This window comes from Oryctolagus cuniculus, chromosome 5 (assembly GCF_051225735.1).
Source record: "Oryctolagus cuniculus isolate XC-2025 breed Fujian yellow rabbit chromosome 5, ASM5122573v1, whole genome shotgun sequence".
Classification (NCBI taxonomy): domain Eukaryota; kingdom Metazoa; phylum Chordata; class Mammalia; order Lagomorpha; family Leporidae; genus Oryctolagus; species Oryctolagus cuniculus.
Window position 1 is genome coordinate 33261421 of NC_142871.1, and position 24477 is coordinate 33285897.

Sequence of the window (24477 nt, forward strand, 5' to 3'; positions counted from 1 at the left end):
TTTATTTGAAAGGCAAAGTTAGACACACACCCGCGGGGTGTGGTGGTGGGGGGATAAGAATGAGAATCTTTCATCCACCAGTTCATTCCCCAAATGGTAACAATGGTTGAAGCTGGACCAGGCTGAAGTCAGGAGACTAGAACACTATCTGGGTCTCCCATGTGGGTGGCAGGGACATAAACACTCATGCCATCTTTTGCTGCTTTCCCAGTAGCATTAGCAGAGAGCTTGACTGGAAGTGGAGCAGCCGGGTCTCAACCAGTGCTCATATGGGATGTTGGCATAGTAGGTGTTGGCTTAAACTACTGCACAAAAATGCCTAGCCCATGCTGGCCTGGTTTTTATCCTATGTGTATGTGCACAAATTCTGTCTCTGTGTTTATCTGCATTATAGTAAGACTATTGGAAATTGTAAATGTGTGTTGCAACTACTAAAACTCTGGAACATTTGTAATCCAGGAAGTCAAGGCTGATTTATTCCAGACATCATTTGACAGAAATGGCACATCACAAAGTAATAAAATGTTATGAGATTTTTATTGCAAATAAGCCTCACTTATGCTTTCAAAGGAAAAGAATTGAAAAGGGGAACATTTTTAAATATCTTCAAGATTAATGGTAAGAACTGAATTGGTCATGCCACAGAATAGCAAGGGAATATACAATTTAGTTAAGACTGCACACATATATGCTGTGGTTTTTGGAAACAGTTTTCACCTTGGGTATTTATTAGGACAGTATTATATTCCCAAAAACAATAATAATGTTTTATTTAATCATCCTGTTTGAAATAAGTTTAAGTCCACAGCTGCAGCATGTTGAAGTTTTTAAGAAACAAAGTCAGTCCAGTTTCATGAGTTTGGGCTTTTTATTCCATATTTGAATTTATTTTTCCTGGAAAGGAAAAATAGTTATAGCAGCACCTGGTATACTGCCATGAACATAGAGGAGGCTTAATAAATATTTATCACTGTTGAAGTTAGAAGGAAGACTGATCTGCACTCTGCATGATATATTGGATTAGGACCATATTGCTTGCAAAAAGCATAAACATTGGGTACAGCATTTGAATCTTAGGCAGTTTTTGAAAATTACTATTTTGCAGGCGCCCAATCTGCTATAGAAAGGGTAAAACGTTACTTATAACTATGATTAAGATGCATTAAGATCTAAAAAACTGTTTAGAAAGGCAACATGCTAGAAGTTCTGGCTCTTTTGTGTCATGATCTGATTGGTCTTGGCAGGAGAGCTAGAAGAGAACCCAGCTGTGGATCTGTAGGAAAGAGGGAAGTAAGCCAAGATTGGTGGGGGCAAGGACAGCCTGATAGATATGACTATAGAATGTCCCCTACTTTCAGCCACCAAAAGAACACACAAAGCCTGAGTCCAAACCAGACTTGTGTTGATAGCCATCTTCTCAAATAAGCCAGGTGGGAGCACGGTGCCAGGAATTGGTTATGTGGGAAAAGTTATAATGCGATGGATGACGGTTTTATGCTTGGAGTGGGAGGAGTGGTCAGAGTTGTAATAGGGCCTTAGCCAGTGGGCTGCAGAGGGGAGAACATTGGGATGAGATCCAGGTCCCCTAGAGGGAAGAGATTGGCAAGACTAGTCCATTTCTCAGGCCCAGACAATTTGGCTGGAATTTAAGGCTGGACTCCATTACTGGCAGAAAATCAAATGCAAACAAAGAACAGAGGTAAAAGTCTAGGTACACAGAGGGTTAGGGTCAGAATAAAGGGGTTTAATATTGATGGCCACATAGATGTTTATACAAGGCTCACCCAATAGCAGGCTTAGGGCAGTAGATGGATTCCAGACTGCATTTATTGATAGGAATGGAACTACTAACATCCTGCCAAGGTTGGATCTCATTTGAATAACAACTTGATAGTGCTGTGTCTATAGATTTACATTGTGTAGTATCTGCTACTAGGCGCATGGCTATACAAGAGCTATCTGTGTGGGACATTAATTCTATATTCTGAAATAAATACTTCAATAAACTGAAAATTATAGTAAATTGACCATTCACTTAAGTGCTTAGAAGGCTAGCCCCACAAAAGGTCTCCTTGTCTTTCATTCACTGAAGAATGCCATATGCCTAGCTGGCACATGGTTAGCATTTAATGGGTATTTGTTGAAGTAAAGACTGAATTAATGAAGTATTTACTGCCATTGCTATGGGTTTGTAAAACTTGGAGAAAAATATTTCCCTTTCTAGTTACATTGTACTTTTATTATTATTATATTTAATCACAATAATACTATAATTTCAGGTCAACAAGAGATAGACACAAATAATTTTATGATTTGATTTCATTAAAAATGAGATAGCATTATTTTGCTTATCAAGAAATCTAAACATAAGGCGTTATAATTGTTAATTTTAGGAGTCAACTTGCCTGGGTCACAGCATGCTTAGATATTGCATCAGACACTATTCTGGGTGTTTTCATAAGGGTATTTTTGAATAAGTTTATCATTGAAATTGATAGGCTGAGTAAAGCAGTATTCCTCATGTGTGTGGACCTCATCCAATCAACTAAAGACCTGAATAGAATAAAAAGATTGACTGTCTCATAACAGGGAATTTCTCCTGCCTGACTGCCTTCAAGCTGGAACACTGAATTTTTTCCTGCCTTTTAATTTAAATTGAAACATTGGCTCTTCCAGGGCCTTTGGCCCACCAGCCCTTTTTATTATTATTTTTTCCTCCAATGGCCGCCACAGCCGGTGCACCGCGCTGATCCGATGGCAGGAGCCAGGTACTTCTCCTGGTCTCCCATGGGGTGCAGGGCCCAAGTACTTTGGCCATCCTTCCACTGCACTTCCCTGGCCACAGTAGAAAGCTGGCCTGGAAGAGGGGCAACCGGGACAGAATCCGGCGCCCCGACCGGGACTAGAACCCGCTGTGCCAGTGCCGCAAGGCGGAGGATTAGCCTAGTGAGCCGCGGTGCCAGCTGGCCCACCAGCCTTTGGACTGAACTACACCATTGACTCCTAGGTCTCTGGCTTTCCAACTGCAGATCTCAGGACTTGTAGGCTTCCACATCTGTGTCTGTCAACTCTTTATTACATATTTACATAAACATCCTATTGGTTCTCTTTCTGCAGAAAACTTTTACTAAATAGGGAGATGCAGGGAAGTTAATTCAGTAGCTCAATAGCATCAGGGATCAGCTTCTTGCCACTTTCTTATTCTGCCATCTTAGCATCCAGGCTCCCCCACTTGGCTGCGTCTCTTCATGGCTCAAGAGGCTGCAGAAGCTCTAGATGTCACTTCTTCACACAGGCACATCCAGAGTCAGAATAAAGTCGTTGCTTCTTCAGGGTTTCTTTTCAAGAGCAAGCCTTTCTTAGAATTCCAGCCAACTTCCCCTTTCACATGACCAGAAGGATCACATGACTCTTCTTAAATCAGTCTCTAAAGAACACAATAAAATCACCATGATTGGCTAAACAGATCTATCTCCTAGAGCAGGGCATCCACTTATTTTCCTTGATCCATGGCTTCATAAAAAGGGAACAACTGGCTAAGTTCTAACAGCAAGAAAGGGGGGAAATGGCCTTGAGAGGAACATCTCCTTGCTACATCTATCCTGCTTTTAGCCCTCCATTTCCATGCAAGTGTGAATCTTGAATTTTGTTAATGATCCGGAGCCTCAAAACTGACTTTTTTTCACTAAGTGATTGGGAACTATAGGATTCTAGATTCCATAGCCTGTATCTCCACCTGCTGCTGCAGAACTGAAACACGCATTCCCTGTATTTATCGATTCTTTTTCTAAAAGTTTATTTACTTAATTTATATGAAAAACAATGAGAAGGGTAGAGAGATGAAGAGGGGGAGAAAGAAGAAAGAGAAGGAGAGAGAGAGAGAGAGAGAGAGAGAGAGAGAGAGAATCTACCATATGCTGTTTACTCCCCAAATGCCCACAAGAGCTGAGAATGCACTAGGCTAGAGCAAGGAGTTCAGAAGTCCATTTTGGTCTCCCATGTGGGTTGCAGTGACCAAACTACTTAAGACATCACCTGCTGCTTTCTAGTGCATTAACAGGAAGCTGGATCAGAAGCAGAGGCAAGACTTGATTCCAGGCATCCATTAAGGGATGTAAGCATCCCTAATGGTAGCTTAACCTGCTGTATCACAACACCCACCCCGCTCAGTCCATTCTTGCTATTGTAATAAAATACCTCAGACTGGATAATTTATAAGTAATAGAAATGTGTTGCTTACAAATCTAGAGGCTGGAAGGTACAAGATCACTGTACTGGCAGATTCTGTGTCTGGTGAAGGCCTAGTCGCCTAGAATAAGGCCTAGAATAAAGAGCGCAGAAAGTCAAAAATCTCTACAATGAAAATTGCGACATTCTTCACAGATCTAGAAAAAATGATGCCAAAATTTCTATGAAAACACAAGAGACCCCAAATAGCTAAAGCAATCTTATACAACAAAAACAAAGCTGGAGGCATCACAATACCTGATTTCAAGACATACCACAGGGCAATTATAATCAAAACAGCCTGGTACTGGCACAAAAACAGACAAGTAGACTAATGCAACAGAACAGAAACTCCAGAAATCAGTCCATGAATCTACAACCAACTGATTGTTGGCAAAGAGCTAAAATCAATCACTGGAGCAAGGACAGTCTCTTCAACAAGGTACTGGGAAAACTGGATCTCCACATGAAGAATTATGAAACTAGACCCCTACCTTACACCTTACACAAAAATCTACTCAAAATGGATCAAAAACCTAAATCTACAACCTGATACCATCAAATTACTAGAGAACACTGGGGAAACTCTGCAAGATATTGGCACAGGCAAATACTCCAAGATATTGGCACAGGAAAAGACTCCAAAAGCACAAGTAATCAAAGCCAAAATTGACAAATGGGATTACATCAAGCTGAGAAGCTTCTGCACTACAAAAGAAACACTCAGCAACGTGAAGAAGCAACCAACAGAATGGAGAAAATATTTGAAAACTATGCAACTGATAAAGGGTTAACATCCAAAATCTATAAAGAGCTCAATGCGACAATAACAAAACAAAGAAACCAGTTAAGAAATAAGCAAAGGATTTGAACAGGCATTTTTCAAAAGAGGAAATTCAAATGGCCAACAGATACTTGAGAATATGCTCAGGATTCCTAGCCATCAGGGAAAGGCAAATCAAAACCACAGTGAAGTTTCACCTCACTCAAGTTAGAACGGCTCTCATACAGAAATCAACAAACAACAAATACTGATGAGGATGTGGGGGAAAATATACCCTAATCCACTGTTGGTGGGAATGTAAACTGGAACAGCCACTGTTGAAGACAGTATGGAGATAACTCAGAAATCTAAGTATAGACCTACCATATGATCCAGCCATCCCACTCCTGGGAATTTACCCAAACCAAAAGAAATCAGCATGTGAAAGAGTTATCTGTACCCCTATGTTCATTGTAGCACAATTCACAATAACTAAGATATGCAGTCAACCCAAACGTCCATCAACTATTGACTGGATAAAGAAATTGTGGTATATATACACTATGGAGTACTACTCAGCTGTAAAAAAAAAAAAAATGAAATCCTGTGTTTTGCAACAAGATCAACACAACTGGAAACCATTATATTTAGTGAAATAATCCAGTCCCAAAAAGACAGATGTCATATGTTTTCCCTGATTCAAAATAACTAATAGAGTACCTAAAATGTAATGGAGTGAAATGGACATTTTGAGATTGGATGATTGTTTACAGCCCTTGTCTCTTCTGTTGAAGAACAGTGTTTTCTTCTTATTATTTGTTGAAATCTTTTACTTTGTGTAGGTTTAACTTTATGATCATTAAGTAAACTGGAAATAGATCTTTAAAAATTTAAGCATAGGAATGGGAGGAGGAAGAAGGGTTGAAGAACAGGTGTGAGGGAGTGTAGGGTGGGAAGTATCACTATGTTCCTTAATTTGTGTATATGAAGTATGTGAAACTTGTTTAACTTAAATAAAATTTTAAAGAAAAAAATAAAAATAAATGTCAATAAATGTGTGTGCATATATATATATATATTCAGACACATAAATTCATGTATAACATATCTCACATATATAGAAAGAGAAACACACAAAATCAGTAAAGAATAAAGAGGACCAAAAGTAAGCTATTAATAGACAAAAAAATGTCACCAACTTTCTTAAAGTGATTAAGCAGGGGTCAGAGTCATTGTACAGTGGGTTAAGTCACTGCCTGTTATACCAGCATCCCATATGAGTGCTGGTTGGGGTCCTGGCTGCTCCATTTCAGATTCCTGCTAATGAGCCTGAGAAAGCAACAGTATGGCCCCTGAACACTCATGAAAGATCCAGAAGAAGTTCAAAACTCCTAGCTTCAGCCTGGTCCAGCCCCAGACATTACAGGTATGTGGAAAGTCAATCATTGGATGGAAGATCTTTCTCTCTCTCTCTCTCTCTCTCTCTCTCTCTTTCTGTGTGTGTGTGTGTGTGTGTGTCTCCTTTTCTCTGTGTAGCCCTGCCTTTCACATAAATAAACTAAGTACTTACTCTGCTTAAAAAAAGAAAAAGAATAATTAGGGGGCCAGCGCTATGGTGTAGAAGGTTAATCCACCACCTGCAGTGCCAGCATGCCATGTGTGCACCGGTTTGAGTCCCAGCTGCTCCACTTCCAATCCAGCTCCCTGCTAATGCAACTGAGAAAGTAGTGGAAGATGGCCCAAGTGCCTGGGCCCTTGTACCCACCTGGGAGACCTAGAGGAAGCTCCTGGCTCCTGGATTCTTGTGGCCATTTGGGGAGTGAGCCAGCAGATGGAAAATCTCTCTGTCTCTCTCTCTTTGTCTCTTTCTCCCTTCCTCCATCTCTCCCTCCCTCCCTTTCTTTCTTTCTCTCGTCATAACTCTACTTTTCAAATAAATAAATATTTAAAAGACAAAAGCAATTAGAGGGGCCAGTGCTGTGGCACAGTGGGCTAAAGGCCCAGCCTGCAGTGCCGGTATCCCATATGGGAGCTGGTTCGAGTCCCGGCTGATCCACTTCCAATCCTGCTCTCTACTATGGCCTGGGAAAGCAGTGGAAAATAGCCCAAGTCCTTGGGCCCCTGCACCCATGTGGGAAACCCGGAAAAAGCTTCTGGCTCCTGGCTTCGGATTGGCACAGCCCCGGCCATTGTGGCCACTTGGAGAGTGAACCAGTGGATAGAAGACTTTTCTCTCTCTCTCTCGCTCACTCTCGCTCTCTCACTCTATCACTCACGCTCTATCGCTCTCTCTGCTTCTGCCTCTCTGTAACTCTGCCTTTCAAATTAATAAATATTTAAAAGAAAAAATCAATTAGAAGAGTAGTGTGGTGATATTAATGGTCATATTCAAAGAGAAGAGATATATTCATGTCTTAATCCCTACAATCTGTGAATGTTAACCTTATTTGGTAAAAAGATCTTTGCAATCAAAACTAAATCAAGGATTTTTTAAAAGATTTATTTATTTATTTGAAAGTCCGATTATAGAAAAAAGAGGAAGGGACAGAGAGAGAAAGATTTTCCATCCACTGGTTTGCTCCTTAGATAGCCACAACAGCCAAAGCTGTTACAGGCTGAAGCCAGGAGCCAGGAGCCAGGAGTTTCTTCTGCATCTCCCAGGTGCTTGGCAGGGGCCAAGCACTTGGGCGATCTTCTGCTGCTTTTCCCAGGTCATTGGCAGGGAGCTGGAATGGAAGCAGAGCAGCCAGGATATGAACCAGCACCCCTATGGGATGCGAGCATCTCGGGCTTTACCTGCTATGCCACAATGCCAGCCAGAATGAAGGAGCTTTAGATAAGGACATCATCCTGGATTTTTCTGGATCAGTCTTAAATCTAATGATAACTGTCCTTATAAGAGTGAAGCAGAAAGGGGAGACTATATAGACAAAAGAGGAGAAGGTTCTCTGAAGACAGTGGCAGAAAGTGCAGTAATGTAGCTGTAAGCCAAGGAATGCCAACAGCTAGCAGAAGCAGGAAGAAGTAGTGAAAAAAAAAAAAACACACAACAACAAAAACAAACAAACAAACCAACAAACAAAAACATTTCTCTCTAAAACCTCTTGAGGGAGCATGGTCTTGCTGACATCTCAGTCTTTCATTTCTGGCCTCCAGACCTGTGGAATAATACATTTCTGTTGTTTTAAGCTATGAAGTCTGTGGCAATTTGTTATTGTAGCTCTAAGAAACTAAGACAAATGGGTTCTAAAAAAGCTGAAAAAATCGGCCTTGCAGAAATATAAAGAAGCTCAGAAAACACCTACTGGGAACAAGTAGTAGAATATGTAGTTAAAATAATGCCATTAATTAAAATTAGTATATGTGATAATTACCCCATAACCCCCTATTTCTAACCCCAGTGAGTGGAAACCTCACTTGCCAGGTATTTGCCACTGCAGAAACTGTGCCTTCTGGAGAACTGCAGGGCAGCCAATGTGGTACTTCCCATCCAAACACCTAAAGCAAAGATGATCAGTTGACAAGGCCAGTCCACATCAGTTTCTCATTGCCTTATTTTTAAAGAAATAACTAAGGAATACTGACATTTTGAAAATGCTCCAGAATTAAAGAGAGACCAAGAGAGATAAATAGAAAACAAATCTACAAAGAAAGTTGAAATAATTCAAGGAACAGGAACAATAACAATAAAAAAGGAAGGTGGTCTATTTATTGGATATGCACAGAGACAGTTTTTCCAGTTAATGATCTGTACCCTTTTTTGGTCTGAACCCACCCTCTTGCTTGTAATAATCGAACTGGATTCAACATTTGCCTTTACTGGTTGGCTCCATGTATGTTCTGCTGTGACAGGTGACTCAAAAGTTTAACTTGTCTACAAGGTATAGCACACCCGAGTGGTTATAGGCTATAGGTCATTTTTTGCTTGGTTGTTTTAAAAGCAGGGCCTGTTCTTCATAAAAATAAATATTAGTTTGTAACTGGCCTATTTCTGGCTTCTGTACCTCTGCTTGCTTGATAATGGCCAAGGGCACCAGTCTATGGCTTCTCCTGTCTTCTCCTGGCTGCAGTCACGAGATAACACAGGTGGCACCAAGGTCAGTGATGCCATGCTTGACCCTGACCGGGAACAACTGAATAATTTAATCATTATATTTTTCAATAAGGTTAAAAAGAAATTGGCTGATTGGCCAACCGCTTCTCACTTCTGTATGCCTGCTTTCTGCTTACAGAAGCCTACACACGTGATTAAATGACTAATAAAAAGTAGGTTTTGCCTTTAAAAACCCCCTGCAACTGCAATTCAGGGCTGTCTTTTCCGGACTTTCTCTGTGAGAGGGCAGTCACCAGGTGGCTAATAAAGACTCCTAATTTGACCCCAATTATCTCGCTGTGTTTTTAATCTGTGTGCTCCACAACACTGCCAACTGAGGACACTGGGAGCTAAACCTGCAAGGTCAGAAGGCAGGAGGCATTTTATAGTTTATTTTATTTGACACTATTTTATTGAGCTACGATTGGTATATTAAAAGCTATACATATTTAATGTATATAAATTGCTGACTTTGGAAATAAGTATACATCCTTGAAAACACCATTAATGCAGGCCATAAATATAACCATCGTTTCTCAAAGATTCCATTGTTTCTTTTCCTCTCTGCATCCTTCTTTTGTGTGTGTTAAGAATACATAAAGTATCTACCCACTTAGCACAGTTTAAATATACCATATGGTTTTGTTAGTTATAGGCACCATGCTAAAGAGTAGATTTACAGAATTTATCTGATATAAGTAAGGTTTCATATTCTTTCATGAACACTTACATAATTGCTCCTCCTTCTAACACATGGTAACCATCATTCTACCTTGCTTCTGAGTTTGAGTAATTTAGATTCCATAAACTGGGGAGATCAGAAATATTTGTCTTTCGTGTCTGGCTTTTTTCACTTGGCACAATACCATTTAGGTCCATCCATATTATCACAAATGGAAAAATTTCCTTCATTTATAATGCTGAGTAATATTCCATGGCAGTATATGCCACATTTTTTTCTATCTATTCATCTGCCAATGGACATTTAAGTTAATAACATATCCTGGAACAACCAATGGGTCAAAGAAGAAATCAAAAGGGAAATAAAAAATACATTGAGCAGACACAATGGCAAAAAACAATCTAAATGAAAGATCCTGGTGAACAAGACCCCAGCAGAAGGAACAGGCCATCAAGGAGAGAGGCGCATTTCTCTGAAGGGAGGAAGGAACCTCCACTGTGAAACAGCCTTGACTAAACAAGTTCAGAGTCGGTGAACTCAAGGGGCTTCCATAGCCTAGACAGCTCATAGCAAGAGTCTTGGGTGATTGCTGACGTCATAAATAAGAGTGCCAATTGTTAAATCAACAACAGGAGTCACTGGGTACATGCTCCCCACATAGGATCTCTGTCCTTAATGTGTTTTACCATGAAACTTAAAAACAACACTACTAGTCATACAATACCCTATACCTTGTGTGGTTGTGTATAGCCTGTTGAAATCCTTGCTTAGTATATACTAAGTTGATCTTCAGTATATGAAGGTAATTGAAAATGAAACTCAATGAAGGGCGGGATGGGAGAGGGAGTGAAAGAGGGGAGGGCCATGGGAGGGAGGGAGGTTGGGGGGGGAAGCCACAACAATACAAAAGTTGCACTTTGTAAATTCACATTTATTAAATTAAAAAAAAACTATAACACAAAAAAAAAGAAAAAAAAGAACTTAATACTTTACCCTTTTAGTATTTTTTATGTTCTACTTAAAACTATTGGTTGAACTCTGTAATTAATACACAATTACTCTTAGGTGTTTAATTAATGCTATAACTAGTACTCAAATAGTATTTTATACTTTGTGTTTCTGTGTGGGTGCAAACTGTTGAAATCTTTACTTAATATATGCTAAATTGATCTTCTGTATATAAAGATAATTGAAAATTAATCTTGATGTGAATGGAAGGGGAGAGGGAGTGGGAGAGGGGAGTGTTGTGGGTGGGAGGGAAGTTATCGGGGGGGAGCTATTGTAATCCATAAGCTGTACTTTGGAAATTTATGTTCATTAAATAAAATAAAATAAAAAAAATACATTGAGCAAAATTGGAACTGCAACTTATGGGATGCAGCAAAAGCATGTCTAAGAAAAAGTTTACAGGGATAAATTCCTACATTGAAACAAATGTAGAAAACAAGATAGACCCTAAATAAACTACCTACCTTTACACATTAAGGAACTAGAAAAAGAATAAACTACGTCCAAAATTATCAGAAAGAAGAAAATAATAGACTAGAGCAGAAATAAATCAAGTAGATACTCAAAAAACAATAGAAGAGATTGACAAAAAAAGCTAAAGATTGTAAAATTTTAGCTAGACCAACCAAGAAAAAGAGAGAGAAAAAAAAAACAAATAAATAAAACTGTAAGTGAAAGAGGAGTCATCAAAACAGATACTACAGAAACACAAAGGATAAGAAACTACTATGAATAATCCTGTATCAATCAATTGGATAACTTAAAAGTAATAGGTAAATTCCTAGAAATGTACAATCTACAAAGACTGAATCATGAACAAACAGAAAATCTGAACAGAGCAATAATGAGTAGGAGACTGGGGTCTAAGTAAACTGGAGTCTTTAAAATCAAATAAAATCAAACATCAAAAATCAGAAAAGACTTTCAGAAATTACAAATATGGTTGCTAAGGTAAGCTTTTCAGTAGATAATTAGAAGATTAAATCTGTGGCGTAGCAGGTTAGCCTCCGCTGTGGTGCCAGCATCCCAAATGGGAACTAGTTTGTGTCCCTGCTGCCCCTCTTCCAGTTCAGCTCTCTGCTATGGCGGGGTAAAGCAGTAGAAGATGGCCCATATGCTTGGGCCCCTGCACCCGTTCCTGGCTCCTGTCTTCGGATCAGCCCAGCTCCGTCCATTGCAGCCTTTTGGGGAGTGAACCAGCAGATGGAAGACCTTTCTGTCTCTCCCTATCTCTGCCTGTAACTCTATCTCTCAAATAAATAAATAAAATCTTAATAAAAAAGAAAGAAAGAAAATCTCCCAGAAAATAGAAGAATCAGAGATGGAAAAATATGGGAGGCGAGATTGAGAAGAAAAACAGAGAAAAGTAAGCATCACAGTAAGCCTACGAATTTCCTCATCTTACAAACTCAGATGTCAAGATATTTATATGTAGTTGATCAACAATAAAGGAATAAGCATATTATTTAAAAATACAAAGGTAACCAAAAGAAGCAGTAAAGTGCTACTATTAGTAACGCTTGTTTAGTGCTTTAAATCTATTGACACATCTCTTCTTAGAATAATACTCCGAGGAATGAACTATTATTGCCCTCATTTTATAGCTGATGAAAACAAGGCTCAGAGATCTTGAGTAACTTGCCTAAGACCACACAGCTGGTAAGTGGTATCAGTGAAATTCCAGAGTCTATGCTTTTATCCATTATATTGTACCTTCTCTTTCTATGACTTTGCTGGGAAGCAACAGATAGGGAAGGTAAAATGTTTTCTCTTTCAGCAAGAGATTATGATAATCTTTCAATCTGATAAATCAAGGAACAGTTATAAGTGAAAGCTAATCATCAGTTCAAAAATAAATAAATAAAACCAGAAACTATTTACAAGACTTTGGTCTCAGGAACATGACAGCAGAAGGGAAGGGGTGAAACAGAGATTTGTCATTTCCCCTTGTAAGCCTTTCTATGTTTCTAATATGTGCTTTAATGATAATTAATTCTGAACATTTTAAAAACAAAAAACTATAAATTATCTCAGGTATGGGAAAATATAGCTAGCAAGCTAAATTATATATTAAAACTGAGGGGTTTTTAAAAACATTTTACATGCTAATTATACATTAAAAGATAAACTCAAATGTGATAGCATGCACTGTGTTTGGTATAGCAATTAAGATGATGCTTAGAAGTCCACATCCCAAATTACAGTATCTGAATTCAAGTCCTGACTCTGGTTCTCATTCCAGCTTCAAGCTAATGCATGCCCTGGGAGACAGCAGGTAATGGCTTAAGTATTTGGGTCCCTGCCACCCATATAGGAGACCTGGATTGAGGTTTGGGTTCCTGGCTCTAGCCTGATCCAGACCCAGCTGTTGTGGGCATTTGAGCAGTGACTCAAAGGATGTAAGATTTCTGTCTGTCTGTCTTTCTCTTCCTGTGTATTTCAGACAGGCTTTTTAAAATTGTTTCAATGATAAGAATGGACTTCCCTTCTCACTTGTCTGAGTCCCTTAGAGAAGAAGGCCTGGTAACTTCTCACAAAGGTGGTTGGGAAGCCCCTGTCTTCACACGTAGTAAGAAGTGATTCCCAACCCACTAGATAGATACTTTTGGAATAACACAATAAACATTTAATGACAGCATCCCCAAAAGAATTGACAACTCAGGAACAAGAACAAGTGTCCAAAATATGCCTTTTGTTCAAAAAGAAGACTTATCATAGTAGATGATAGGTGAGAAATCTGAATTAAGGCCTTTAGTGACAGTAAAAAAAAAAATCTGGATTCTTGCATCTATTACTGGATAGACTCTGGAGGAACAGGTATCATTCTAGACTCCATTTATTCATCCAGAAACTCTATTCTCAGCCAGTGTGTCAACTATACCTCATAAACTACTATAAATTCTTGATAATATGTTAAACTTAAGTAAATCAAATAGTTTGGATACAAATTAGTGCATAGTAAAATATTCTAATAAAGCCGTTACACAAACTAAAACTGAAGTCTTTTAGGTTCAGGCCAAAATTTGTGTTATTATGCTGCCACCCAGTGCTCAGATTGAGCATATATGCTGAAACTCCGTGAATTCTGAGCAAACCTGAATGTGTGCTTTCATCATATTTTCATAGCATGACAGCACACAGAAAATATATAAGGAAAGTTCAACTATTTAAGGAAGTTATAAGCTAAATAATTCTTGCAAAGTAATTACTATTTATTCATAAAATTTCCTGTAATATGTATTGAGTTGAAAGGGAAGAAATTCCTCTTTACCTGGTAAGTCAGAGATCCAGAAAAAGGAAATAGAGATTTTTAAAATCAGCTAGAAATACAGAGTAAGCTAGGATTGACCACATACTAGGCCATAAAGCAAGTCTCAGCAAAGTCAAAAGAATTAGAATCATACCATGCAGCTTCTCAGACCATAAAGGAATGAAGTTGGAAATTATTAACTCAGGAATCCCTAAAGCATACGCAAACACATGGAGATTGAACAACATGCTCCTGAATGAACACTGGGTCATAGAAGAAATCAAAAGAGAAATCAAAAACTTTCTGGAAGTAAATGAGGATAACAGCACAACATACCAAAACTTATGGGATACAGCAAAAGCAGTGTTAAGAGGAAAGTTCATATCAATAGGTGCCTACATCAAGAAACTGGAAAGGCACCAAATAAATGAGCTTTCAATTCATCTCAAGGACCTAGAAAATCTGCAGCAACCAGGCCCAAAAATCTATTAGGAGGAGAGAAATAATTAAAATCAGAGAAGAACTCAATAGGATTGAATCCAAAAAAAAAAAAAATTACAAAAAAATCACCCAAATGAGGAGCTGGTTTTTTGAAAAAGTAAACAAAATTGACACCCCATTGGCCCAACTAACTAAAAAAAGAAGAGAAAAGACCCAAATCAATAAAATCAGAGATGAAAAAGGAAATGTAACAACAGACACCACAGAAATAAAAAGAATCATCAGAAATTACTACAAGGACTTGTATGCCAGCAAACAGGGAAACCTATCAGAAATGGACAGATTCCTGGACACATGCAACCTAACTAAATTGAACGAGGAAGACATAGAAAACCTAAACAGACCCATAACTGAGACAGAAATTGAAACAGTAATAAAGGCCCTCCCAACAAAGAAAAGCCCAGGACCAGATGGATTCACTGCTAAATTCTACCAGACATTTAAAGAATAACTAACTCCAATTCTCCTCAAACTATTCAGAACAATCGAAAAAGATGGAGTCCTCCCAAATTCTTTCTATGAAGCCAGCATCACCTTAATCCATAAGCCAGAGAAAGATGCAGCATTGAAAGAAAATTACAGACCAATATCCCTGATGAACATAGATGCAAAAATCCTCAATAAAATTCTCGCCAATAGAATACAACACATCAGAAAAATCATCCACCCAACCAGGTGGGATTTATCCCTGGTATGCAGCAATGGTTCAATGTTTGCAAATCAATCAATGTGATACACCACATTAACAGATCGCAGAGGAAAAACCATATGATTATCTCAATAGACGCCGAGAAAGCATTTGATAAAATTCAACACCAGTTCATGATGAAAACTCTAAGTAAATTGGGTATGGAAGGAACATTCCTCAATACAATCAAGGCAATTTATAAAAAACCCATGGCCAACATCCTATTGAATGGGGAAAAGTTGGAATCATTTCCACTGAGATCTCATACCAGACAGGGATGCCCACTCTCACCACTGTTGTTCAATATAGTTCTGGAAGTCTTAGCCAGAGCTATTAGGCAAGAAAAAGAAATTAAAGGAATACAAATTGGAAAGGAAGAACTCAAACTATCCCTCTTTGCAGATGATATGATTCTTTATTTAGGGGATCCAAAGAACTCTACTAAGAGACTACTAGAACTCATAGAAGAGTTTGGCAAAGTAGCAGGGTATAAAATCAATGCACAAAAATCAACAACTTTTGTATACACAGGCAATGCCACAGCTGAGAAAGAACTTCTAAGATCAATCCCATTCACAATAGCTACAGAAGCAATCAAATACCTTGGAATAACCTTAACCAAGGACGTCAAAGATCTCTATGATGAGAATTACAAAATCTTAAAGAAAGAAATAGAAGAGGATACCAAAAAATGGAAAAATCTTCCATGCTTATGGATTGGAAGAATCAACATCATCAAAATGTCCATTCTCCCAAAAGCAATTTATAGATTCAGTGTGATACCAATCAAGATACCAAAGACATTCTTCACAGATCTGGAAAAAATGATGCTGAAATTCATATGGAGATGCAAGAGATCTCGAATAGCTAAAGCAATCTTGTACAACAAAAACAAAGCTGGAGGCATCACAATATCAGATTTCAGGACATACTACAAGGCAGTTGTTATCAAAACAGCATGGTACTGGTACAGAAACAGATGGATAGACCAATGGAACAGAATTGAAACACCAGAAATCATTCCCAACATCTACAGCCAACTTATATTTGATCAAGGATCCAAAACCAATTCCTGGAGCAAGGACAGTCTATTCAATAAATGGTGCTGGGAAAACTGGATTTCCACGTGCAGAATCATGAAGCAAGACCCCTACCTTTCACCTTACAGAAAAATTCACTCAACATGGATTAAAGACCTAAATCTATGACCCGACACCATCAAATTATTAGAGAACATTGCAGAAACCCTGCAAGATATAGGTACCGGCAAAGACTTCTTGGAAAAGAACCCGGAGGCACAGACAGTCAAAGTCAAAATTAACTATTGGATATGCATCAAATTGAGAAGTTTCTGTACTGCAAAAGAAACAGTCAGGAGAGTGAAGAGGCAACCGACAGAATAGGAAAAAATATTTGCAAACTATGCAACAGTTAAAGGGTTGATAACCAGAATCTACAATGAGATCAAGAAACTCCACAACAACAAAACAAACAACCCACTTGAGAGATGGGCCAAGGACCTCAATAGACATTTTTCAAAAGAGGAAATCCAAATGGCCAACAGGCACATGAAAAAATGTTCAAGATCACTAGCCATCAGGGAAATGCAAATCAAAACCACAATGAGGTTTCACCTCACCCTGGTTAGAATGGCTCACATACAGAAATCTACCAACAACAGATGCTGGTGAGGATATGGGGAAAAAGGGACACTAAGCCACTGTTGGTGGGAATGCAAACTGGTCAAGCCACTATGGAAGTCAGTCTGGCGATTCCTCAGAAACCTGAATATAACCCTACCATACAACCCAGCCATCCCACTCCTTGGAATTTATCCAAAGGAAATCATGTTGGCAAACGAACAAGCTGTCTGCACATTAATGTTTATTGCAGCTCAATTCACAATAGCTAAGACCTGGAATTAACCCAAATGCCCATCAACAGTAGATTGGATAAAGAAATTATAGGACATGTACTTTATAAAATACTATACAGCAGTCAAAAACAATGCAATCCGGTCATTGGCAACAAAGTGGAGGAATCTGGAAAACATCATGCTGAGTGAATTAAGCCAGTCCCAAAGGGACAAATTTCATATGTTCTCCCTGATTGGTGACAACTAACCAACCACAAAAAAGGAAATCTGTTGAAGTGAAAGGGACACTATGAGAAACAGTGACGATCAGCCCTTGTCCTGACTGTTGATGTACAATTTAATATTTTATCCCTTTTAGTATTTTTTTGTTCTAGTTAATACTATTGGTTAAACTCTGTAATTAACACACATTTATTCTTAGGTGTTTAAATTTAACTGAAAAGTGATCCATGTTAAATATAAGAGTGGGAATAAGAGAGGGAGGAGATGTACAATTTGGGACATGGTCAATCGGACTTGCCCCCAAATGGTGGAGTTAGAAATGTGCCAGGGGATTCCAATACAATCCTATCAAGATTGCATGTACCAAAGCCATCTCACTAGTCCAAGTGATCAATTTTAGTTCACAACTGATCACACTGATAGGTCTGAGTCAAAGGGATCACACAAACAAGACTAGTGTCTGCAAATACTAACTGATAGAATAAAAAAGGGAGAGAACGATCCAAAATGGGAAGTGGGATACACAGCAGACTCATAGAATGGCAGATTTCCTAAATAGCACTCTGGCCTCAGAATCAGCCCTTAAGGCATTCAGATATGGCTGAAGAGCCCATGAGAGTATTTCAGGCATGAAAAGCCAAGACACTCTGGCAAAAAAAAAAAAAAAAAAAAAAAAAAAAAAAAAAAAAAACCACCACCCTAAATGAAAGATCTCTGCAAGTGAGATCTCAAAGGAGGAGGTACCTTTCTCTGAAGGGAGGAGAGAACTTTCACTTTGACTATGACCTTGTCTAAATAAGATTGAAGTCAGTGAACTCAAGAGGCTTCCATAGCCTTGGCAACTAATGACTAGAGCCTAGGGAGATTTCTGATGCCATAAACAAGAGTGTCAAATTGCTAAATCAACAACAGGAGTCACTGTGTACTTAATCCTCATGTGGGATCTGTCCTTAATGTGTTGTCCAATGTGAATTAATGCTATAACTAGTACTCAAACAGTATTTTACACTTTATGCTCTGTGTGGGTGCAAACTGATGAAATCTTTACTTAATATATACTAAATCAATCTTCTATATATAAAGATAATTGAAAATGAATCTTGATGTGAATGGAATGGGAGAGGGAGCAGGAGATGGGAGAGGTGCGGGTGGGAGGGAAGTTATGGGGGAGAATAGCCATTGTAATCCATAAACTGTACTTTGGAAAATTATATTTACTAAATAAAAGTTTAAAAGAAAATAACAATAAAAAAAAAGAAATACAGAGTAAGTTGCATCATGGAGCTTACTAGAAAACAGAAGAAAATTCAGAGGCTCAAAGAGAATGGAGAACGGAGAAGAGGAAGTAAATCCAGGGCTGAAGGCACTTCTCTGCTGGGGGCATTTGCCAATGCCAGGAGGATAGTCCTTGGATGTAATGGTCTCCCAAGACAGCACCTGAGGCCCTTTTCAGTGTGGGAATGAAGACGTTTCTATCAAACTGGGACCCTCAAAAGACTTCACCAGCAAAGGGAAAAAAAGAAGTTTGTCAGGGCTAAAGTTTGGGTGGAAGAAAATATCTCTCACCTGAATTACAGACATATAATTCTCTTACATGGGATTTGGGACCCAATCTACACTACCTTGATAGGTTGAATTTGAGTTATACAAAAAAGAAGGCCAAAGATTCTTCGAAAGTGTTTGGTGTTTGACTTGAAAAACTGGAAAAATGGAATCACCTACATAAGAGAATGGAAGTTTCAAGTGGGGATTGTTTGAGGCAGATGATAAGATCAGTGTTAAGCAGGTCTGCTGTGCCTCATGGACATCTAAGTGGAGGCATCTATTATGTAGGTGGATTTGTGAGTCTAGAGTTGTGGAGAAAAGAATGGGTGGGAGAGATACATCTAGGAGTAGCTGGTTTGACAATTGAACTTTAAAACTAGAAGAAATTGCCATCTGTAGATAGAAAAACAAGACCATACTTACCTTAGAGACTCTTCACTATCACGAGGTAAAGAAGAGAGGCAGAATATAGCAAGAAGACCTAGAAGGAACAGAAGAAGGAAAATGTGCAAACATGAGTTAGAAAGTACAAAGAAATGAGATTGCAAGCAAAATGGTGCAAAATATATAAATACTGAGGAAAAAATTTAATAACATGAGAGATTTTTAAGAAAGCACTCTTCTTTTAAAAATTCATCCCATCACCTTTTAAAGCCTTTTAAGATGGTAATACACAGTAAAGAACAAAAATAAGGGGATAGGACAAAATCTATAGGAAAAGTTATATTTATAATTTAGCATATTTAATATATGCCTGAAAGTCTAGGAGAATGTATAAAAGATTTATGATCAGTGATTAACACAAAACTGATTACTCAGTTTTTACATTATAAACATCTGCATGATTGGATTTTTACCATGAGCACATGTAAACATTATTAACAAAGTTAGAATTTTTTTTTTTTTTTTGACAGACAGAGTGGACAGTGAGAGAGAGAGACAGAGAGAAAGGTCTTCCTTTGCCGTTGGTTCACCCTCCAATGGCCGCTGTGGCCGGCGCACTGCGGCCGGCGCACCACGCTGATCCGATGGCAGGAGCCAGGTACTTATCCTGGTCTCCCATAGGGTGCAGGGCCCAAGCACTCGGGCCATCCTCCACTGCACTCCCTGGCCACAGCAGAGAGCTGGCCTGGAAGAGGGGCAACTGGGACAGAATCCGGTGCCCCGACTGGGACTAGAACCCGGTGTGCCGGTGCTGCAAGGTGGAGGATTAGCCTAGTGAGCCACAGCGCCAGCGCACAAAGTTAGAATTTTTAAGGAAGTTTATACGGCATTTATAATAGCATGAAAAGAAATTATGATATATGTTAATTGAAGAAATGTTAAATATTTTACATACAATAGGACCAAAATTAGAATATGCATGAAAAACACATTGGAAAAAATTTGTCTAGGATTACATCAAGATGAGAAGCTTCCGCACTGCAAAAGAAACACTCAGCAACATGAAGAGGCAACCAACAGAATGGGAGAAAATATTTGCAAATATTTTTAATGTTAATATTATAAAAATGTTAATAAAAGATTAATATACAGAATCTGCAAAAAGTTCAAGAAACTCAACAGCAACCAAACAAACAATCCAGTTAAGAAATGGGCAAAGGACTTCAACAGGCCTTTTTTTAGCACTAATTATCACTGAAGTGTGTTCTAAGTGCCTCTTACCAAGGCATACAATGTTGATTTGTGTCATGACTAGTGAAAATATTTTAATTACTCATGGCAGATTTCATCCTGTGAAGTTTCCATTTTTTTCTCTTTGTAATTAGTAATATTTGGTGGTGAAACACCTTGAGGCTGGCTATCTATATCTATCTATCTATCTATCTATCTTAGTGAGTGCATGTGTGTGTGTGTGTGTGTGTGTGTGTGTTTCTAGTTTTAGCATTCACTGATAGCTCTGGCCTGAATCAGTTTTTATTGTAACAGTAGCCAAATGGTAAGGTGTCTAACCTATATTATCTCTTTTACATTTATTAGTTGACATTTTAATTTAACCAAGAGATTTTCCTTATCACTATTTTTCTAAAAATCCATTTATTTATTTCAGTGTGGTTTCAAGTATTCCTATTTTATTTAGTGGATTACAATTTATTAGTATTGGTGTTCAGATTTCCATAGATGTGGACAATGGAGGATCCTTCAAGCCAGTTTTGTGCCCCTTTGGTAGGCTTCATCATTCTGTGAGAATGCCCTTAATTTCTGGTGCAAAAAGATTTCCTGGCTCATCTTGTACTTTCCTCGCTCCTGTTCTGGAATCAAACATTTCTCCAAGGGTACCTAGTTTCTTTCATGGAGAAAGGTGGTTGGAAAGCAAATCTAGGTATTATGTGCCATTGCTTCTAGTTTACCACTGCTCCTAGACCCTTTTAGCAGAGAGAGCCAGAGAAAAAAAATCACACACACACACTTTGTATTATATGTTATTTCTAAATGTGATTGCACATGTATTAAAGACTATTAGTTCACACTGATATAGTCAGTTCTAAGTCAGCACCACCCAGAAGGGTCAAAGTGATATTTTTCTCTCAATTTGGAATTTTCTCTATGTCTTTCCAAAAGTTGCTCATATGTCTTTCCAAAGCTCCTAGCCTGTTTCTCAGATATTTACTCAGCAGTCTTAAATTCATTGCAGTTCTTGGATTATGTCAAATTTTCTCATGGGGAACACTATACTCCATTTTACCCAGAAACTCTTCCTAACCTTGACAACTATGCATTAGTTAGATCTTTACTTAAATATCACTGCTTTGAAATATTCCCCGGCCCAGACTGTATATCTGCAAGCTATCACAAAGATTGAGGCAAGAGATGATAACAGGTTATGTCAGCGAGTTGGATAGACTTGGAAATATATCCTGGAAATAACACTTGGCTAAGTATAAGCAGACAGTTATAACCTCTTTAAAAATGGGCACCTAAATTTCAGTTTTGAGGACAGATGAGAAGTACATGAAACAGCCACAATGCAAAGCTCCTAGAAGAAGCTCAATATATGTCCTTATTCACTGAATGAATATTAATGAAATACCAACTATTTGATAGTGTGGTAGATTCTGAGGATAGAGAGAGTAAAACACAATACAAACAATGAAATATGATTTCCAGAATCAGTGTCCAAATTCTAACAGGGGATAGAAGGAGTGTTTGCAGGAGTGAGTCAACCTGCTTAAGATTCAAAGGATGGGCAACATTTGGGCTGATAAATGCAGGAATGGAAGTATACAAGAAAAGCTTTTCAGGGAGAGAGAATGATAAGTGCAAGAACTTGGACATGAAAGGATATGGACTGCTTTGCATGGCACACAAAGCTGACTATTGCTCAAAACTGCATGATATACATAATGCAGTATTGCATAAAATTGAAACCAGGAGGTAATGAGATGTGAAACTAGTAAGGAAAACAGAATGTTTTGTATATCAGGCAAAGTCATTCGATCTACTGATGGCTTTTGAAGAATTTTCAGCAAAGCAATGTCATTACCGAACTTACACTTTTAGTGAGGTCATTCTGGTAGCGGCATGGAAAGTGGAGATTAAGAGTCAATACTGGAGTCAGAGGATTGGTAAAGGAGGCCATGTCAAAAATTCCAATGGGAAGGGTGGAAGGCTGGCATTAGCAGTTCGGGTTGAGCTGGCTGGACCATACACTGGGATTGGCAGAAAGACAGAATGCACATTGGTGTAAGAAGGTGCCTACAGGCATCTTACTCAAACACTGGGAGGATGATGGCAGGCTGAAGAGATTAAAGCAACATAAAAAGCCAGGAGTAGGTTTGCTGGATAGGAAGGTAGACATTAGCCTATGGGAAAGGGCCCAAACAAGAAGTACATGTGGAAAGGAAGGGAGCAGCCTTAGAAGCAAGCCTTGGAAGGCACCCAGTGTTTCCGGAAAGTCCTATCCATATCTGACAACCTTGTAGGGGTTGCCAGCCTTCCCTCCGGAGATCTCTCAGGACACTCTTCCTGGCCCTTTGCCAAGGTGGCTCTTAAATCTGGCAATAAAACCTTGCGAGGAATTTCACGAACTTCACCCCCAAAAAACCATTTGCCCAGCAATATCTGCCCCCTCGCCCACTCCCCAAAAAGGGAGCGGGAAGGCGACACAGCAGAAAGGGACCCCTAACTCACAGTAACCCCAGTCTGCATGTAGGCAATGCACTTGGTTTCTTTGGTGAGCCGAGCTGCCCACCATCTCGGATGAACTACCTCGTGAAACTTGGCTAGCTTGCTTACCGCTACTGTCTCCCACCTGAAATTCTTTTCTTACGGGATACACAAAATTCTTCCAGCCAGTTTTGGAGGGAAAAGTAGCACAGTTTGGTAATATTTCTTTCTCATCGCCTCCTCAGAGGTTCTGGAGAAACACTTGCCATCATTTATAAGATGCGGTGATGCCAGTGAGAATGGAGAAGCTGGCAACCAGAGAAACACACAAACTCTCTGGCCCTACAAATGAGGCAACAGGTTTCTGGTGCGTGGCTGCCAACTGCAGAAAACGGCCTCTCACTAAGCGTGGACGAGTAAGGCGTCTGGTGTTTTTCCATCCCTGGTGACTCAGAACCAAAGATGGCGCCTGTGGCAGAAATCTGCAAGGTGGGAGGGGGTCATCAGGTGTAGAAAGATGACGTTTTAATTTCTGTTCTACTTTCAAGGCAACTCAGCGCCAGACAAATCGTGGATAAGTTTTCCCGAAGACTCTGGAGTACAACTCCTCATTCTCCACGCTCTCAACGCGCGTTTCACTTTGTGGGGGCGACCGCGTGGGGTGCGACAAGTCTGTTTCTTGGCTTCCTCGCTTCATTCATTCAAGGTTCCTATCTTGGGCGGCTTCCAAGACCGCCTCCCCGCCTGCTTTTGCCCCACTTTTTCCCGCGCTTGCTTTTTTCCGGACGGAGGCCAAGCTCCGGCGGCTCTGAGGCGGCACCCGCGCATTCCCGCCTCCCCTCTGCTGGCCTGGGGATGAGATTCCTGCCCCTTCTAGAACCGCGGAGGCGCGGCCCCGGGGCGCGCGCCCGGCGGCAGGCTGAGGGGCGCGGGCAGACAGGCACTGCAGCAACTCCGGGCCCGCGGCGGAGGCGGAGAGAGCCTGGGGGCGGGGCCGCGGGAAGGGCGCTCCCGCAGGGCCCCCGTCCAGGCCTGGAGCCGGGCCGCATTGGTTGTCATGGGAACGGCGGCGTAGGCCGGCGCTGACGTCACCGGCGGCGCGCTGCCCGCACTGCGGCACCGAGCCCGCTCTCAGAGCCGGTGTTGCTGGCGGCTCCCGAGGCTGCGTAGGCTCCTCGCCCTCCCTGCTTGGGGCTGGGAGCCGCTTCGCGCCGCCCGGGGTGTAGGCTTGTGCGGGAGACGCGGCTCTGCGCTCTGGGTGAGTATCGTGTGGGTGCGCTGGTGGCGGGAGCCCGGACCCGGGTGTTCGGCCTACCTACCCCGGCCCCTCTGGAGGGGTGGCGGCGTTGGGGGCTCCCTCTGCGCCTCCGCAGGCCGAGCGGCCCAGAGCGGCCCAGCGCGGCCCGGGAAGGGGGCGACTTCTCCGGCGTCGGAGCGTCCGGCGTGCTGTTCCGATGCTGCCTCTCCCAGCCCGGATTCTGGCTCAGATGCGTAATAAGCGTGTTTATTTCCTTA

The 24477-nt window shown here is 40.2% G+C and overlaps 1 protein-coding gene and 1 long non-coding RNA gene across 17 annotated transcripts in view; one reads left to right on the plus strand and one right to left on the minus strand.

Annotated features, from left to right (window-relative positions):
* Nucleotides 1-556: 556 nt before the first annotated feature.
* On the minus strand, nt 557-24474 carry LOC149126457 (uncharacterized). 2 transcript variants are annotated; one of them, XR_016233709.1, is made up of 3 exons: nt 24282-24474; nt 19279-19336; nt 557-3427 (listed from the first exon to the last, which is right to left on the minus strand). It is a non-coding gene; the product is annotated as an uncharacterized LOC149126457 (long non-coding RNA). The 2 variants fall into 2 exon arrangements; XR_016233710.1 differs by lacking the exon at nt 24282-24474 and adding an exon at nt 23108-23283.
* AHI1 (Abelson helper integration site 1) overlaps nt 23445-24477 on the plus strand; it is a 231607-nt gene continuing 230574 nt past the window's right edge. For 10 of the 15 annotated variants that reach the window (XR_011388506.2, XR_016233694.1, XR_011388507.2 and 7 more), the window contains exon 1: nt 23932-24220. The gene's annotated coding sequence lies outside the window, so the exon portion shown is untranslated. Of the gene's footprint in view, nt 24221-24477 lie in introns of all 15 variants that reach the window. The other 5 variants (XR_016233697.1, XM_008263550.5, XM_070073536.2 and 2 more) reach the window with 2 other exon arrangements.